This window comes from Hemitrygon akajei, chromosome 8, assembly GCF_048418815.1.
Source record: "Hemitrygon akajei chromosome 8, sHemAka1.3, whole genome shotgun sequence".
NCBI classification, from domain to species: Eukaryota; Metazoa; Chordata; class Chondrichthyes; order Myliobatiformes; family Dasyatidae; genus Hemitrygon; species Hemitrygon akajei.
In genome coordinates, this window is record NC_133131.1 from 96,145,253 (window position 1) to 96,164,036 (window position 18,784).

Below are 18,784 nucleotides of genomic sequence, written 5' to 3' on the forward strand. Positions count from 1 at the left end.
GCTATAGTTCACCACGGAAATCACTACCATATCTCTCTGCCCAGACAGAGTACTGTGGTCCACAGCTGTCAAGACAGTCCTCCTCATTGAGTTAACCGTCCCATGGGAGGAACGAGTGAAAGAGGCTGAAGCACTCAGACCTGGCAGCTGAGTGTAATAGAGCTGGCTGGAGGATCATCAGCTGCCCTGTGGAGGTAGGATGCCGGGGCTTCATCGGAACGTCAACAACAAGGTTACTCCGTGATATGGCTGTGACTGGAGTGGGACTCCGGGGAATTGGCTGAAGAGGTAGAAGGGGGCAGCTTTTGGCAGCGGCTGAGGAGGAAGAACAGAAATTGGGGGACTGACTAACCCTATTGGAAGCTGCAGGGGACAGCATGGAGATATCCCTGCCACCAGGAGATGTACCAGGCCTGAGGGAGCGAAACGCCAATGAGCGGTGGTCCCCGGCTGATGATCCTGCAGCTGACCTATGGGCATTGTTTGAGGTGCAGGAGACAGCAATGCCAGGCAGGAAACAATATCTTCCTGTAGATCTCATTGATGGTTTAGTGATTCTCCCCAGTTAGCATGAACATGGGAGGCCAAAGGGCCACTATATGTATTATATGATTCTATCACTTAGTGGTTCTAAAATTTTTGAGACATGGAGTTATGGAGTGGTACAGTATAGAAACAGGCCTCTCAGCCCATCCAGTCCATGCCAAACTGTTATTCTGTCTAGTCCTATCAACTCACACCTGGACTACGGCCCTTCATAGTCCTTGGTGGTAATCCAAACTTCTTTTAAATATTGCAATCAGACCTGATGATAACATGTCCACTGGCAGCTTGTTCCACACTGGCACTGCTCTCTGATAGAAGAGGATCCTACTCAGATTCCACTTAAATATTCCACGTTGCATATTTAACCTATGACCTCTAGTTCTGGTCTTGCCCAGCATCAGTGAAAAACACTGTTTGCATTTATCCCTCATTCTCTACCCCTCATAATTTTGTCAAATCTCCCCTCATTCTCCTAAGCTGCGGATCTTTGTTCTGCAGAGTGCCCTACTGTGCAACGTGTATGTCCCACCCTGGCTTGTCCTTATAAAGTGCAACACCTTGCTGTTCTAAACCAGTATTTACTCCTCATTCTGCATCCTTCATAATTTTGTATACTCTGTCAAATCTCCCCTCATTCTCCCAAGCTGCAGATCTTTGTTTGCCATACTCCTCAGCGCCCTACCGTGCACTGTGTACGACCTGTCCTGGTTTGTCTTTACACTTCTAAAACAAGAAGTATTGAGAACAAGTAGTTGGTAGGATTCTAATTTATGTGGAGAAAACCCAGTGGATTTCTAGCCCACCTTAACCACTTGGCCATGACTACTGAGGGAATAGGATTACTCTGCCAGCTCTGCCTTACCCCTCAGTTTTTAAAAGCTATCTCTACTCTTTCTTTCCAGTCCAGAAATGTTGATGCTGCCTAACCTGTTTCTTCCTCTTTGTGCATTGCTCCCAATTTCTAGTATCTGCAGTCTCTCTCGTGTCATCCAATAATGATTGTACTGTTTTTCCTTTCACCCTGTGTTTGAAAAAATTTAACTGGCATTAGATGCCGGATGGTATGGGGGTGTAAAGCAATGCCAGATTTAATCCGTGATAAAATGTGTTGACCTAAGCATTGGCCTTTTATTTAGTAACTAGCTATACAGGGAGGCTAAACATTGTAAAAATGGATGTTACATCACTACTGTATGTTCTGCAGAGGCAATGGATATGGCTGTAATATCCTAAACTGTTATAGTCGCAATTAGTTAATAGAAAGAAGTACATATTAGCATGCAACCACCCCCTTAGGACCACTTTGCAAATTAGCTTTCTTTCCTATCTACGTGCCATCAGCAAAAATAACAACCATACCTTTACTACTTTCATCCAAGTTATTTATGAAAACTATAAAAAGCCAAGGTCTCAGCAGCAATTCACATGGCCTCCTGCCTATCAGAGACCCATTCCTCTAAGTTGTTACTTTCTGTGTGGTGAAAGAAGTCAATGTTTACTGGCTGGAAGATAAGAACTTGCCATGCTTTTTGGCTTTGGAGCAGTGGGTAGCTATGGCCAGTAGTCCAGAGATGTGAATTTCACAACTTGTTCTATATTCCAGTCAGTTCCTGTCCAATACACATGGAGATACTGGCTGCACATTTATGAGGATGCTTCCCATATGCCTAGCTGATATTGCTTCAATAGTCATACTTGTAGTACATTGGATTCACCACTTTATGGCATCATGACACCAACCTCGATTTACCAACAGCTCACACCACCTTTTCTGATCAATCCGATTTCTGCACTTCCTCCCATCTCCATACCTCAGTGAAGCTGTGTTCATGCACAAGGTTTGGAGAAACATTATTAGGCTTATCTCCACTCATCTCTCCAGTGGTCACTGGAATGTAGTCATCAATATCATGCAATTCCATTACACAGCATGGAAATAGGTCCTTCAGCCTAAATTCATCCATCAGACAAGGATGACATTATGTTAATTCATTTGCCTGTACAAGATCCAGATCACTCTAAAGCAAGGGTTCCCAACCTGGAGTCCATAGACCCCTTGCATAATGGCATTGGTCCATGGCATTAAAAAGGTTGGGAACCCCTGCTCTAATGCTTTTCTTTCCATGTACCTATCCAAATGTCCTTTAGACTTTATAAATAAACCTGCCACTACCACCTACAAGAGAAGATCTGCAGATGCTTGGATACAGGAGGAAATACACAAAATACAGGCGGAAATCAGCAGGCCAGGCAGCATCTATGGAAAAGAGTAAACAGTCGACGGTTTGGGTTGAGAACCTTCAACAGGACATCAATTGCTTTCTCACCCTGGATCCCATGCATTTAATTTTCTGGACCAGTCTACCACATGTGACCTTGTCAAAGGCTTGCCTACATCCATGTAGACAAAGTAAACTGCCCCGAAAGGTCTCGGCTCGAAATGTCAACTGTACTCTTTCCCATAGTTGCTGCCTGGCCTTCTGAGTTCATCCAGCATTTTGTTTGTGCTGCCACTACCACCTCCTCTGATTGCTTGTTCCACACACCCAAACCCTGTGTGGAGAATCTTGCCCCTCGGGTCCCCTTCAGTTCTTTCTTCTCACCATAAACATGTCTTAAACTTTTAATAAGAAGACAGAATATTTCCCTTATCTATATCCTTCATGATTTTATAAACCTCCATAAGGTCACACATCAGCCCTCTTTACTTGAAGAAAACAGTTGCATCTGTTTGTCTTCTCATATAAATCAAGTCCCCCAATCTGGAATTCAATTGTAAACAAGGTGGGAGAGTGGAAACCTGACTGGATGAGGACTAACCAATCAGGATGGACGGACTACAGGGGTATAAGTACCACCGGACTAGACATACCCAGGCATCATCACTGAAGAAGATGGCAGAGTTTGTCATCAAAACATTGGTTATAATTGATACTGTACCCGGCTGGAAGCCTGACAAGGGTTTACTGGTCAAGTCTCCCAGTTCAGGTGCAATAGTCCTGCGATTCATTTCTGCTCCATCTTTAGCTTTGTCACATCTTGTGTACAGCACAGCAGCTGGAACTGAAGACAATATTCCAAAGGTGGCTTTGACAGCTGTAACATCACATCCAACCTCTAATACTGAATTCCTTGGCCAATGAATGAAAACATAGCACATGACCTTTTCACCACTCTGTTTATCTGTGTCATTACTTCCCAGGAACTATGTACCTGACTCCAAGGACTCTCTGTTGAAATACATCCCCGCAAACTGGCCACATTCCTGGCATGGTTTAGCTTCCCAAACTGCATCACTTCTCATGTCTGAATTAAATTACATTTGCTATTTTTTGTCCATTGACCTAGTTGATCTAGATCATTAGACAAAACTACATTATCAGTCATACCAATTTTACTGTCATCTGTATTCTTACTGATCATGGCCACATATATTCTTTTACAGAGTGAATATGTATGACCAACTATAAAGGACTCAGCACAAATCCCTGTAGCAGATCACTGGTTGCTGATCTCTAATCTGTAAAGTTATACTCTACCACCATCTCTTCTTCCCAGCACCAAGCCAATTTTATAATCCTGGATCCCATGCATTTTAACTTTCTGGACAAGTCTACCATGTGTGACCTTGCTCACACCCATGTAGACAAAATAAACTGCCCTGTCCTTGATATTCCTTTTGGATGGGTAGTAGATTGATTAGAGGTCAATGTCTAGTGGTGTTGCACAGGGATCTTTTTTGTGACCCTGCTTTATTTTCTACTCCCCTGACAAAAGTGTGTGGTTATGGATCAAGCGCAGAGGGAGAGACATTGAAGCAGATGAACAATTCACTAACTTTTAATAAGAACCATTCTGAATTTAAGGAAAACAATAAAGAGTCGGCCAACAGGACCATTAAGAAAAACTCCCAAATTGAAAACTAATGCTGACACTACAGTTTGAACTAATAACAATACTAAAGGATTACTGCTCCTTTACAGTGTTAATCTAGATGGTAGTCTTCTTTCGCAGAGCAAGGACAAAGCAGGGAGCAGGGACGTTGCTGTGCATTTGGTCAAGTCTTGACTAGAGAAAGGGAGTTAAATACTGCCACAGTGAAACACTAATTGGCTGGAACATACACACTCATAAGCATGATTGCTGAACCCATTCTGCAGCCCGCTGTGAGGTTGAGCAGACTCCATGGTATAGTCTGTGGTTATGACTTCCCATTCTGATTACTTTATCAGCCCTCCTTTTCTCCTCACCAGCCCATCACTTCCCTTTGATTCTCTTTCTTCCATCATCCACTGTTCGCTTCTATCAGATATCTTCTTTTTCAACCTTTCATCTTTTCCACCTATTCCCTCCCAGATTCTTGGTTTATCCCCCATCTTTCACTCATTTATCTTGCCCCTCCCCCGGACTCACTTACCACCTACCAGCTTCCCATCCCCTTGGCTTCTTATTCTGGCTTCATTTCCTGTCCTACTGAAGCATCGTGGTCTGATTGTTCCCCCTCCATAGGTGCAGCCTGACTTGTTGAGTTTCTCCAGTGTGTTGCTCAAGGTTTTCATCATCTGCAGAATCTCTTGTTTTCATGAGCCAGCGGTCACTGTAGTCCAGGTGCTCCAGTACCGAGTGTCCAGCCAGTGACATTGCAACTGCTGTAGTATCGTTCCCATGGTAAGCAAATTGCAGCAGGTCCAGGTCCTCTATATCAAGGGATTCGCTGGATCCCAACTGCCTGTAGCTGACATGTGCCTCCTTTTTCCTGACTAGAGACTCAATATCCCTCATCAACCTGGATACTCCAATCCTGCCAGCCTTTCCCTTCACTATTCTAAGTGTGATCTAAACAGGATTTTATGGAGCTGCAACATTACCTCATGGCTCTTGAACTCAATCTGTGATTAATGAAGGCTAGCACACGATATGCTTTCGAAACAACTCTCTCAACCTGTGCAGCAACTTTGATGGATATATGGATGTGGACCCCAAGATCCCACTGTTCCCCCACACTACTAAGAATCTTGCCATTGACTCTGTATTTTGCCTTTAAATGTGACCTTCCAAAGTGAATCACTTCATATTTCTTTTGAGTTGAACTCCACTTTCCACTTCCCAGCCCAGCTGTGATTCCTGTCAATGTCTTATTGTAACCCTCGACAACCTTCTACACCATCCACAACATCACTAAACATCATGTCAGCTGCAAACTTACTAAGGCACTCTTCCACTACGTCATCCAAGCCATTTATAAATTCACACAGCACATGGGGTCTCAGAACAGATCCCTATGAAACACCACCGGCTACCAACCTCCAGGCAGAATATACATCATTGACAAACACCCTCTGTCTTCTATGGGCAAGCCAGTTCCGAATCCACACAGCAGAGGTCCCTTGGATCCCATGCCTTCTGAAGTTCTAAATCAGCCTACCACAAGGAAACCAATCAAACACCTTCCCAAAATCTATATATACAACATTCACTGCTCTATCTTCATCAAAGTATCTTATCACATCCTCTAAGAACTCATAAGGGATTACTTACCCCTCAAAATAGTCATGCTGGTTATCCAAATGCTCATAATTCCTGTCTCTAGGAATCCTCTCCAATAATTTGCCCACCAACAAATTAAGACTCACTGGTCTATAATTCCCAAGTTATCCTTATTCCCTTTCTTGAAAAAAGGAACGTTTGCTATCCCCCAATCATCCGGTACTACAGTGGCTGGTGATGACACAAAGATCATGCTCTCTAAACTTTTCCCAGTGCTCACCTTCTCCATTTTTGCAGTCAAATGGGGTCTGTAATTCATGTTAGTGCTGACTGTAACATGATGGGTTAGGCTTAGGCCAGTGCTTCTGCAGCATTAGTGTAACAACCACATGTTTATGCTCTGTGAGTTTCTAGAAAGGCACTAGGCTTTTGCTCAGCGTCTTCTGCAAAGAACCAGGTGAAACTGAATGTCAGTGAAGCATCTCAATTATGGAATCAAATGCTCCAGAGAACATGCAAACCAGTTATCCATTATATCACTTAGTGTGCTTCTGGATAAGTTGTAATACTGGTGTATTCTAGTACAATGGGGTAAAAAGTGTCCCGGGCACCTACTGACATTCAGCTTTTTCTCTTATTTCCACCGACTGCAACACTCTTGTAGTATGTCGACTGGAACTGCAGCAGAAGTCTGCAAGGGGTGACGTCAAACAATGGCATAATCAGATTCACAAAACTGTGAAAAATATCATCCCCAGAATAATCTTAACAGTGAACATTGTTTCCATGTTGCTGTTTCTAGCATCAAGAAAATAATGGCAAGTGCTTTTTCTAAACAGCAATTGCCTGACAAACGGCAGTTATACTGAATAAGGTAAATTATAAAACTATTAATTTCAGTGTTGTCTCTCAGCAAATAATGTGCCATACACTGTGATGGGATTTGCCCACATTATGAAGACATGTCAGTGAACTTTCTTCTTCATCCAGTCTGACAAATATCTCAAAGAGAGAATTGCAAACCCCAACAGAACTTCCTGAAGTTCTAACAGGTGGAAATGAAGTTTTCCAGAGTCTGTCAGCCCTGCCCCACCAGATATTCCTCTCCCTGCTTCTTTGATCTGATACAATTTCCAGGCAGTAGAGGTTGATTTTTTGCCTCAAGACTGCCATTTTGATCAAATTAGAAGCATCCATTTATAGTAAGGTTGCATCTTGCAGATCTACAATCAGTTGCCGTAACTTGAAATGTTCAATTCTAACAGATGCCATTTTCACAAAAAGAATCGTGACATTTCTTCAGAGCATTTAGATCAGTTTAAGCTTTGTGACTGTTATTCAACACTTTATCTGTACACTCAGTGACCGAGCAGCACTTGAGAAGGACTATATCCTTGTTATCGCAGTCTTAATGTTATAAGTCAACAAGAACTCACAGCATTCAGAAATACCTAACTGGATATGACACAATTTTACTGACAGAAGATCAATGCCAGAAGTTAAAAATGAAAAGAAAAAACCATTGAACAAAAGATAAAATCAGATATAATATTTACAGATATGGTGTGTGCTAGAAGGTACAAAATTGTACCTTCTGATTTTGGAACAATTGGGAAATGTCTGCAGAATGTAAAAGTCTCCCAAGTGCAGCCAGTGTGGAAGTTGTGGCAATGCAAAGATAGCCTGGGACAGTTGTTGTCAAGTGAGACCGGTGGAGACACCACTGCTATCTACAGCTGAGAGTGACTGGGTTGAGACACCTGCAGTAAGACTTTACCAGAAAGATCTTCCTAAAGCATAACAGTGGGTGTCCAAGAAGGATGTAAAACATACCTAACAAGTAAGGCTCTATCGTTCTTACTTCAAAGAATCATCGGCTGTCCGCTTTCAGTTTCAATTGACTCTAACACTGCTATTGAGAATGGCGATTAATCTTGTGAGTAAGGCATTCAAACATATACAATTTACAATGATCAATTTACATAACTGATGAGCTAATTTTGCATAAAAATAGTAGTTTGCTGCTCATTCTTCAGAACAGTGTGGATTGCAGGGGCCTATGCTGTTCTCCTCTGTACAAGTGAAATAGAAAGAATGCTTGAGTTGTAAGAGAAAGGAATTCAGCCCCAGTAGCCAATCAGTTCTAAATATTTGAGAGAGGTACTGAGTTTGCTGATGGAATGCAAGTTTCCTCCTGTGTGAAATAGTCAAGCTATACCACTTCAGTCACTGGTATAGGAAAGCAGCAGTGTTTTAAAAAAAAAGTTGAGGTTGTTGTGGTCTGGGTTAGAGTCGCACTTGAGGTTGCTGTGGTATGGGTTGGAGTCCTGCTTGAGTTTGCTGTGATCCCAGTTGGAGTTCTGCATGAGACACAGGAAAAACTGGTATGAGCGATATTTAAAAGAAAGGAACTCCAAAATGTGTTTGAGTGTGCATTGTAGCATGAAAGTCCCCTTTCCCAGACCTCTAAAGGACCCTGGTAGCATGCATGTTTGTACATTATTGACCAGGAAGCATTAAGGAGGTTGAGAAGTATATTGTATGGTGGAATGGACTAAATGAGTGTCTGCAGAAGTGTTGTTAGAGAAAGGAAAATGAGAGAATGCTGTAGGGTGACCTGTGTTTGTTCAATGTAGATATGAAATGCAAAAAGAGTTAGATAAATTCTGTTTAAACAAATAGGGAAAGTGAGCCACCGTTAAAAGACACTGAAAGAACAGGCAAAGGACAAAAATGTCTATGGTATCTCAGTGCTTGAAAAGAAACAATTCTCAGCAGAGTCTGAACATGAATGATTTGTATCACCCCTGCCTTCCCTAGGCACGGTTTCAACAGGTGACGGGAGTCCTTGATGAGGATGAATTGGACCCAAATTCTGAGATATCTGAAGCAAGGTTCAAGACATGGTATTACACTGGATCTGAGCTCAAAGCACTAGACCCAAATCTGAGCTCAAAACACCAGATAAAATCACAATAAGGCTTACAATTGAGCACTGAACCACCATTCAGGAGATCCATAAATACTCAGCTCTGGGTGCTTGAAACATGATGACCAATTAGTGGGACCATCCTGAACCCTTAAAGGGGCCACGTCAGCTGTCTGTACTCCGGAGTTGGGGGTGTCTCGTAACAGGACCCCCTTCCCTTTGGCTGACTCTTGACAGCCTTGGCTGCTGGGTCTGAGGTGTCTCTTTTGGGCACCCAGCTCCTTTCCTCGGGTCTGAATCCTCCCCAGTCTATGAAGTATTGCTGAACCACTCGAACTGTATGACTTCCCCTTGGATGACAGGAGGCCTGTGACAAAGTCCATGGAGATGCGTGCCCAAGGTCTTTCCAGAACAGGTAGGGAGTGGAGGAGCCCTTGAGGTCAGGTACAGGGATTCCTTGTTCTGGGTGCACACCTCGCATGCCTGCACGCACTTCTGACTTTCTCTCATCATTCTGGGCCACTGATACCTCCTGTTGATAAACTCAAGGCTCCTGGCAATCCCCTGGGTGTACGGTCATTCTTGACGAATGTCCTCTGGAACCTGACAGAAATTGGGATGAACAGCCTACCTGGAGGACCATTCCTAGGAATCTCCCCTTGCGCTTGGGCCTTTTGAACAAGATGGTCAATATCTCAACGAATTGGTGCTACCACCCTGACTTCAGATAAAACGGTGATAGGCTACTCATTTCGTTCCGGTTCATCAAACTGATGGGATGGGCATCTGGCTTCTAAGTAGGTCAAGATGAATTCAAAGCTGTTAAAAAACAAAGCCCACATGGCCTGCCTAGAATTCAGTCTCTTGGCCTTCTGAATAAAAGCCAGGCTTTTGATGTCAGTCCAAATGATAAAAGGGTTCTTGACCTCCTCTAGTCAGTGATGCCATTCCTCCAGAGGTAACTTAACCGCAAGAAGCTTCTGATTCCTGATGTCCTAGTTCCTCTCTGCCAGGGATAGCCGCCTGGAGGAGAAGGCACATGGGTGCAGTTTACTCGTCCGAAGGTGGTTATTGGAACAACACTGCACCCATTCCTATGTCTGAGGTGCCCATCTCCATGATGAAGGGAAGTTCCGGGTTAGGAGAAGCTGAGATGGGAGTGGATGTAAACTGTTGCTTAAGCTCTGTAGAAGTGGTCTCCACTCGGTACTCCAGTCGAAAGAGTACATGGATTTCTTAGTTAGCGCCATCAGCAAAGTTGACACACTGACCCTAGACATGTGTTGCTTATGTAGGGTTCTCAGAATATTGACTGTAATGTTAACTGTTAACTGCTAATAATAATATGTCTTCTCTGTAGTGTTATACTGAAATGGCTTAACGAATGAGGTAATGTTTTCTGTAGCTGCAATATTTGGGTTATAACTACTGAACTACTGGAACTAACCAATGGAAGTCTGTATGTGTGGGAACTGGGGTTGGTGCGCGGGAGATTCAGCAAGGAGAAGCGAAGGTGAAGGACTTGTGGGAAGCGCTCTGGTAGACCACTGTGGCTGGTCCCAGTCCGACGGTCATGGAGTTCGGAGGAAATCAAATGGTGGTTCGAGGATATTGCGTGAGCTCCAACGTTGTGCATGAACTGTATAATGCCTATTCTTGGCGCCTTTTTATTTTATATTTTTGTTTCATTACTGACCCCACAGTCACAGTAAAATTTATAAAGTGTAATTGTTTAAATGTACCTTGTGTACAGCCTGATATTTTACATTGTGGGTTGTACCGGGGGTCATTACATGGCATCTATGCAAATGTGAGACACAGTTTGGCGGGCAGCGGGTTTCCTTAGAAGAACGTGGGTTGATAGAGATGAGTGTTATACTTATTGAAGATGGCCTTCTCACCATTACCCATGCGATGATGAGTCATGTGGCTGTTAGTCAGAATTAGCTAACAAGCCAAGTTTGTACAAGCCATGGTGAGAGAGTTGCATCTTTTGGGGGCTTCGTCCAGAGGACTGGAATGCTGTATAAGAATTGATTAAGCAGCTTATTTGTTTAAGCCAGTGTTTTGTGGAAAGTGAGGCACCTTATTATGGATGCTGTGGAGAGTAAGGTCGGGTGTTATATGACTACCAGTGCCATGATTGAAGTCACACTGCCTGATAGGATAGGGGTACCTGGAGCGGCAGTGCCATGGCCCGTTCATATCTGCAGCGTTGGTGAGAAAGTAGCTGAGGGTCACTATTTTAAAGGCAAGTTATTCTCTTTCCTTTGGAGTGAGGGGAAGGCTTTGTCTGATGTGAAAAGTCTAAAAGGTCCTTCAGCTGTTGATTTAAGTTCTGAGCTGGTTTCGGCTATTACATCACTGCCAAAGCGTACCTGCGGAGAACCAATTTTATCATAGGCTGAGAATGTTCTCTGGAGTTAAATCCACACCCATTGGGGAAAAAGAATATGAGGCTTGGGCGGAGCAGACATCTCATTTACTGGATGAGTGGCAGTGGTCAGATAATACGAGTAAACAGCGACTGCTTAAAGAGTCTGGCGGCTGGTATAGTGAGGTTCCTAAAATCAATTAACCACCTCAGCAACTCTGAAAGTTGCTTTGGGCACTACTGCAAGTTCAGCCAGTGTAAGTTAGTGTAATTAACATCATTAGCTTAATTAGTCCAGCACAATACCATGGGACAAAAAGCCTGTCCCTGTGGTGTATTACGTTCCGTGTTCTATGGTATTTCCTGCGTTGTACTGATGTAACTGAAACAAAGTCAGCTTGTACTCTTTGTACTAAAAATACTTGTAATAACAAAAGGAACGTTGCGCCATCTTCTGGAACACTCTCTCACACAGTCTCACGCACACACACAGTCACGCACGCACGCTTGACTACTACCACCTTCTTTGCTTCTAAACTCTCTCAGCCATCCTCCACTCTTGATAACCTCACCCATAGACCTCCATGTCCATGAACACTTCTACCTGCTGTTTTCTCTCACTATGTCCCATTTTCTGACATGTTCAACCTCTTCCACAAACTCCCCTCCTTCTAGCCCTTACACCTGAGAGGTTCCCAGTCACTCATCTGACCATGTCACGTTTTGATATGTCCAGGTTCAGTCAGAAGTCAGGTGGCTTCAAGCCTTGCATGAATTTTCACCAATGTTGCGAACTGAAGCACAGCGGAAACCGGAACATTGAAAACAGGGAGAGCAGCTGTTGGAAGGCTGTGCACTCAGTATTAACCACGCTCTCCCTCCTTCTCCCTCCCTCATTGCTGAGAGAGAATTTGCTGCCGACTCTCGAGTCAGGAAACTCAAAATAGAAACAACACTACAGACTGACTGTAACAACAAAATAGCGACTCTTGTAGCCTGTGGGGTGTTGAAATGTTAGAGTGAGCAGTTAGTTTTTGGTGTACTGTAGACCACGGTCTCTGTTTGGGGGCTTTGCTGTAGCTTGCCTGGTGGGTGGTGGGAATACAGATGCTTTATGCGAGAATAAGTGGGGGAAGAGTTGTTTCTGCTTGCGTGAGGAAGGGGGCAGGGGGCTTTGGGGTTCCTACATTGTTTTTACCATTCATTCCTTTGGGTTTTTCCTTCAGTTTCAAGGATATCTGTGGAGAGTAAGAATTTCAGGTTGTATATTGTATACCTTCTCGGATATTAAATGAAATCATCGACCTGTTGAAAGATTTTCCTGGCCATGTTTCCACCTTTGGATCCTGATCTCAGATGTGCTCTGGCTTTCAGTTCTGAACTGCACAACTGACACCAATCCTCACTTCATTCCACAATTCCACATTCTTGGTTTCGTTTCCAGTCAAGTTGTGCACACAGGTACCCGAGTGGACTGCCCCCATTCCTGGCCCTGCTCCTCCTGCACTAACTGAAATAGAATCTAAAAGCAACATGCTGGTAAGTGTGAACTGAAGTTTTAGTTGAAGTGGTTGGAGAATAAGCTGAGAAAAGTAGGAGCAGGTTAGTTTGCGAGCTGTGGGTGATCAGAGTGTGTGTTGGAGGAGAATGGAACATGACAGTGAAATATCAGACCATGGGTTGAGAGTTATTGTGGAAATCACTGTTGGATCAGGGAGACATCAGGGCATGTATGCAAATTAGACCAAACTGGGATAATTTGAGTTTAATTGTGGGTTTCACATGGCAACTAAAATGCACACTTTTCAATAACAGATTTCTTTCTTTAGATTAGTAAATCTATAAGAACAGAAGTAACAAGTAAAAGATGGGATTATATAGCTGTTCAGTTTAACAGAAAATATAGCTGACATTGCACTATGATCTGATAGTGCTGGATTGCACCAGACATTAGCCAGTAGTTGTATTGGGAAATGCTCCCTGACGTGGATCACTTAGGGAATTCTGAGCCAGCAACTCCAGGGAGAGACAACTTACACTGTGGCCATGAAGATGCTCAGTGGTTGAGCATTTCCTAATGGAGTCGTAACAATTGATGACCGAGCAAACCAACCATTTGGTCAATATCTTACTCTCAAGATATTGGTTGCTGCATGAGTCTGGCTGCAGACTTGTCAGTATATGTGAATATAGATTTATAAAGCATGGAAACAGGACCTTTGGCCCAACACATCCATGCTGACCAAGATGTTCAGCTAAGCTAATACCATTTACCTGTGTATGGCCCATACGCTCTACAACTTCCCTGTCCATGTATCTGTCCAAATGTCTTTTAAATGCAGTAATTACACTTACCTCTACCACTTCCTCTGACAGTTTGTTCCATATACCCTCCACCTTCTGTATTAAAAACCCACCCCTCAGAATCTGTTTAAATCTTTCTCCTCTCATCTTGAACCTATGCCCTCTCGTTTGAGATTCCCCTACAATGGAAAAATCTCTGTAACTAACTATTTTAACAATGGTCCTTATAAACCTCTATAATTTCACCCCTCTGCTTCCTTCTGTCCAGGAAAATTGGGCGGAACCTATCCATCTCTTCTTGTAACTCAAGCCCCCCCCCCCTCCCCCGCTCCCAGAAAAATCCTTATGAATATTTTCTGCACCCCCTCTCATTTAACCACATATTCTCCATAGTGCGGTGACCTGAATACACACACTGAACTAGCTGTGGTTGAACCTTTGTATTTTATTACAGCAGATTCTCCTGTGTTTCTTCATTTTCTTAAGGATAAAATTGTGCATCAAAAGCAATAATAATCTGAGAACTCATTACCGAGTAGTATCAGTGTCAATCTGACCATGAGCTGGAAATGCTATCTGCACCATCATCACTACTTATCCCAGTAATTATACTCTCTATTTAAACAGTAATCTGACAGAGTTTCTCACTTCAAATGCAGCAGTTTTCTTCCTGATCCTATAAGGTTGGCCTCTTTACTGTTGACCATGGCCTATTCCGCTCCCCAACCACAATTACAGTCTTTCCCTCCACAGTCGGACAGGCTTTCCCCAAGCAACCAAATCTACCTTATGACCTTGACTGAGAGCTTTCTGTCTTCAGAAATAGTTGCCATTCAGCTTGCAACATCTCTTTTCTGCCATTAGTTCAACAATGGCTTTGCTCCTGTTCCAACCAGAGCTTGAAGTACAACGTAACCCATAGTAACATCGACTAGCTGATACTGAAATCGTAGCTGATGTAACTCATCTGAGTGCAGGGATAACCTTTCCCCTTATCGTCTAAGCCCTCCTTTTACTGGTTTTCCTACCTTAAACGTCATTTGGTTGGAGGGAAACTGAGGCTATGGTACTGTGTTCATACAGCTGAAGGTTGAGCACCAAAGTGCACTCAAATACTGTCACGGTTAGCTCCTTGGTCACAGCCAGCTCTGAAGGATGTGTAGACAGTTCATGAGAGAATAAACAAGTTAATTGGAAGATCTGCAAACAATGGGAGACTTGCCCAATATGATGTGACATGGGGTCATTCTGATATTTGAATATTTGAATACATGATTAGTGTCAGAATGATGATGTAATGTTTTTCCTCCTGAGACAATTTCACAGTGCTGTGTTTTCCCCAACTGAGAAACACAGACAGTTTTGAGATATTGTTGTACCGCAGAGAGTATCCTCTGCCCAAACAGATCTTTACTCCCAGTCAAAGGATGGTCAGTGAGCCCCTGGTGGGCAAAGAAAACATTTCAAAGATAATATCAAAATCAGCTTGAAGAAATTCAACATTTCAAAACTATGAAGTCATTGTACTCAATAGATACACCTGGAGGAAATTTGTTCAAGGAGCTGTTCTGCTTGAGACAGGTGGCTAAGGTAATTATGAGAAACAGCAAGAAAAACAACAAGTACTTACTGTATATGTAACAAGAATTGACTTGTAGCCATGTCATTGGTGATAAAATCAAAACACTATCAGAACAGTGTCCGAATGATTTAGAAAGAAACATTTAAAAAGGTGCCTCATGAGATGATAGATAGTAATAACCCTGGAGCTCAATAGTTGCAGAATAAGACTTCAAACTCTGACTCAGAGAGGAATTCACCACATTGACACCTGGCCAGCTTTACCTGGAGTAGGTAATATCTGAATAGACTCAGTGAGATTTGGAGGCTGTGAAACTGCTGCAAGTGCTGTGTAATTAAAGAGTTAATGAAGTTTGTTTTGGTATTATGTCCTGAATGTTTGAGCTGTTTGAATTATGAGTGCTTATTTGGTGTGGCATGTCATTTGTTATGTTTAATTTGGATTAATTAGCAACAGGTGGATAATCAAGATCTCAGCAGGCCAGGCAGCATCTATGGGAAAAAAGTACAGTTGATGGTTTGGGCTGAGACCCCTTGGCAGGACTGTAGGGAAAAAGGTGAGTAGATTTAAAAGGTGGGGGAGGGGGGAGAGAAACACCAGGTGGTAGGTGAAACTAGGAGGAGGAGGGATGAAGTAAAGAGCTGGGAAACTGATTGGTAAAAGAGATATAGGGTTGGAGAAGGAGGAGTCTGATAGGAGGGAACAGAAGTCGATGGAAGGAAGAAAAGGGGGGGGGGGAGGAGCACCAGAAGGAAGCGATGGGCAGGCTAGGAGTTAAGGAGATGGGGAATGGTGAAGGTGGGTCATTACTGGAAGTTTCCGAAATTGATTTTCATGCCATCAGGTTGGAGGCTACCCAGATGGAATATAAGGTGTTGTTCCTCCAAGCTGTGTGTGCCCTTATCACAACAGTAGAGGAGGCTGTGGATGGACAGATGGGAACAGGAAGTAGAATTAAAATTGGTGGCCACTGGGAGACCCCGCTCCTATGAGATGTATCGTAGGAGAAGTGTGGGAATGTCACCAGTGTAGGCCTGGAACATAGACTGTTCAACATAGCTGACAAACAGGCAGGCATAGCTGGGGCTCATGTGAGTGCCATGGCTACACCTTTTGATTGAAGGAAGTGGGAGGACCCAAAGGAGAAATTATTTAGAGTGAGGACAAGTTCTGTCAGATGAAGCAGAGTGGTGGTGGAAGGGAACTGGTTGGGTCTGGTGTCCAGAAAGAAACGGAGAACTTTGAAGCCTTCCTGGTGGGGGATGGAGGTGTATAGGGACTGGACATCCATAGTGAAAATAAGATGATGGGGGCCAGGGAACTTGAAATCGTTGAAAAGATCCAAAGCGTGAAGTGTCATGGATGTAGGTAGAAAGGGACTGAACTAGGGAATAAGACAGAGTCAATGTATGCAGTATGAGTTTAGTGGGGTAGGAACAAGCTGAAAAAATGGGGCTACATGGGCAAGCAGATTTGTGGATCTTGGGTAGGAGGTAGAAACAGAACATGCCTGGTATGGGAACTATGAGGTTGGTGGCAATGGACTGGAGTTTCCCAGAGCTAATAAGGTCAATGATGGTGTGGGAGACGATGGCTGGTGCTCCTTGGTGGATTTCTGTTCAAGGCGTAAGTAAGAGGTGGAGTTTGAGAATTGTTGCTGGGCCTCAGCAAAGTAGACATCAGTCTGGCAGACTACTACAGCACCCTCCTTTATCTGCGGGTGTGTTAGTGAGGTTAGGATTAGTGTGGAGAGAGCAGAGCAGGACAACATCACATTTCCCTCAACACAGAATGAGACTATTTGTTCCATCACTGAACAATCCCATTTATTCATTCATTTGCCCTGTCATTTGGTCCTCACACAATTCCATCAACTCCTCCTAGGAGAGATTACTCACTTATACATGAACAGTTTGTGGTCAATTGATCCCTTGAATGTGGGGGGGGGGGGGGGAACTTGAGCACTCGGAGGAAACCTATACAACGTGCAAACTCCACACAGACAGTACTGAAGTTTAGGGGTGAACCAAGTTTACTATTTTTGTGAGGAATTCTTCTAGCTGAGACATTGTGCTGTCCATTATCCTGAACATCAGAAATTAGTTCCGTCATCAGAGTAACACTGAAACTACTAAGAATAAACATTTTTCTAAACGATAAGTTTATAGAGTAGAATTTTTGTCTATTTGTGTACAAGTTTTCAAAATGCAATCACATGTAGATTTACAACAAGATTTTAATTTAATTCAATTCAATTCAATTTTAGTTGTCATTTAACCACCCATGAATACAGCCAAATGAGACAGCGTTACTATAGGGGTCAAGGTGCAAAGACACCTTAACAACAGTCACACACAGGATCACAATCACATAATAAGAGTCCCGAGACCCACTTCCCACCCCGCAATGCCGTGGCTTGCTGCATGCAAATCAACAAACCCATATACAATATCAGTAAAAATACAACAATGCCAAATATGCATGTATATATACAGCCCAGAACCCCCAGCCCAACAATAGCATCTGTCTACTGGCTAACCGGTAGAGCGCAGTGGCTCCGAAGCCTCTCCTCCGGTGGCTGAAACGCAAGCAACCTCGCAACTTGAGGCCCAGGTCCATTGAGTGCCGCTAAGAAATCTGCAGTCGGTTACAACAGAGCTGTTCTTCTGCCGAGCAAAATGCTGAACATTTTATCTTTGCATTTTACTCTGGGCTTAGCACGGTACTTAAAAAGCAAACGTATATTGAGTCCACAGTAGACAATAAAATACAGAATTTATTCCACCAAGTATTTGGAGTTTATGAAAATGCTCATTTTTCCCATATTATAGAAATAGCATGTTCCGTTGGTGTTTTCGGTTTACATTCAGGGAATATAAAGCATTGCAATTGAATCTAATAATTAAAAACTATAATATTACTTTACCTGACAAAAATATCAATGATTTCCAAGCTTTCTTTTTGAAACAGAGCTTACATCCTCTTCATGTAACTCAGATCATACTGCGTTAGCTTCTCAGCCTTATCTGTGCCACGTCACTGTCAGGAGTAGTTCAAAGAGCGTAAGCATTGTTTGAAGTACAATTACATTGCATACAGGAATTAACTTGCTAGTTACTTTTATTGCAAGGCATAATTGTGAGGGAAGGAAAGAAAGTAAGTTTACATTGTTATAAACTAATAAATCATTGAAATGAAGGAGTGTTTGTGTCAACAAGAGGTTATCGAAGGAAAAACATATGCCTATTTTGCATGAACATTGTGCAAACTAATTACTTTTGAATTTTTTTTTCATTTTAAATGGGTGTAATTTTGAATCGGTTTAATACATTTCTCCACAGTGATAATTTGGCCCAACAAGTATATGTACAAATAATTTATGGAAATTTCATAAGCAACATTAATGACATTTTGGTAAGTATATCAAAAGATAATTTGGAAAAATCTCTAACTTTGGAATCCTCTGGAAGAATTTGATATTGATCTAATCCTAGTTTTCACGTTCAGAGACTTTGGCGGCAACTGTATGTTTTAATTTTTAAAATGTAGAAAAGACCTTAAT

At 42.8% G+C, this 18,784-nt stretch overlaps 1 protein-coding gene across 1 annotated transcript in view; it reads right to left on the reverse strand.

The window, feature by feature from the left end:
* Positions 1 to 18,235, reverse strand: part of gngt1 (guanine nucleotide binding protein (G protein), gamma transducing activity polypeptide 1) — a 57,823-nt gene extending 39,588 nt beyond the window's left edge. The window contains exon 1 of the mRNA XM_073054215.1: positions 18,149 to 18,235. The gene's annotated coding sequence lies outside the window, so the exon portion shown is untranslated. The remainder of the gene's footprint in view (positions 1 to 18,148) is intronic.
* Positions 18,236 to 18,784: the final 549 nt, after the last annotated feature.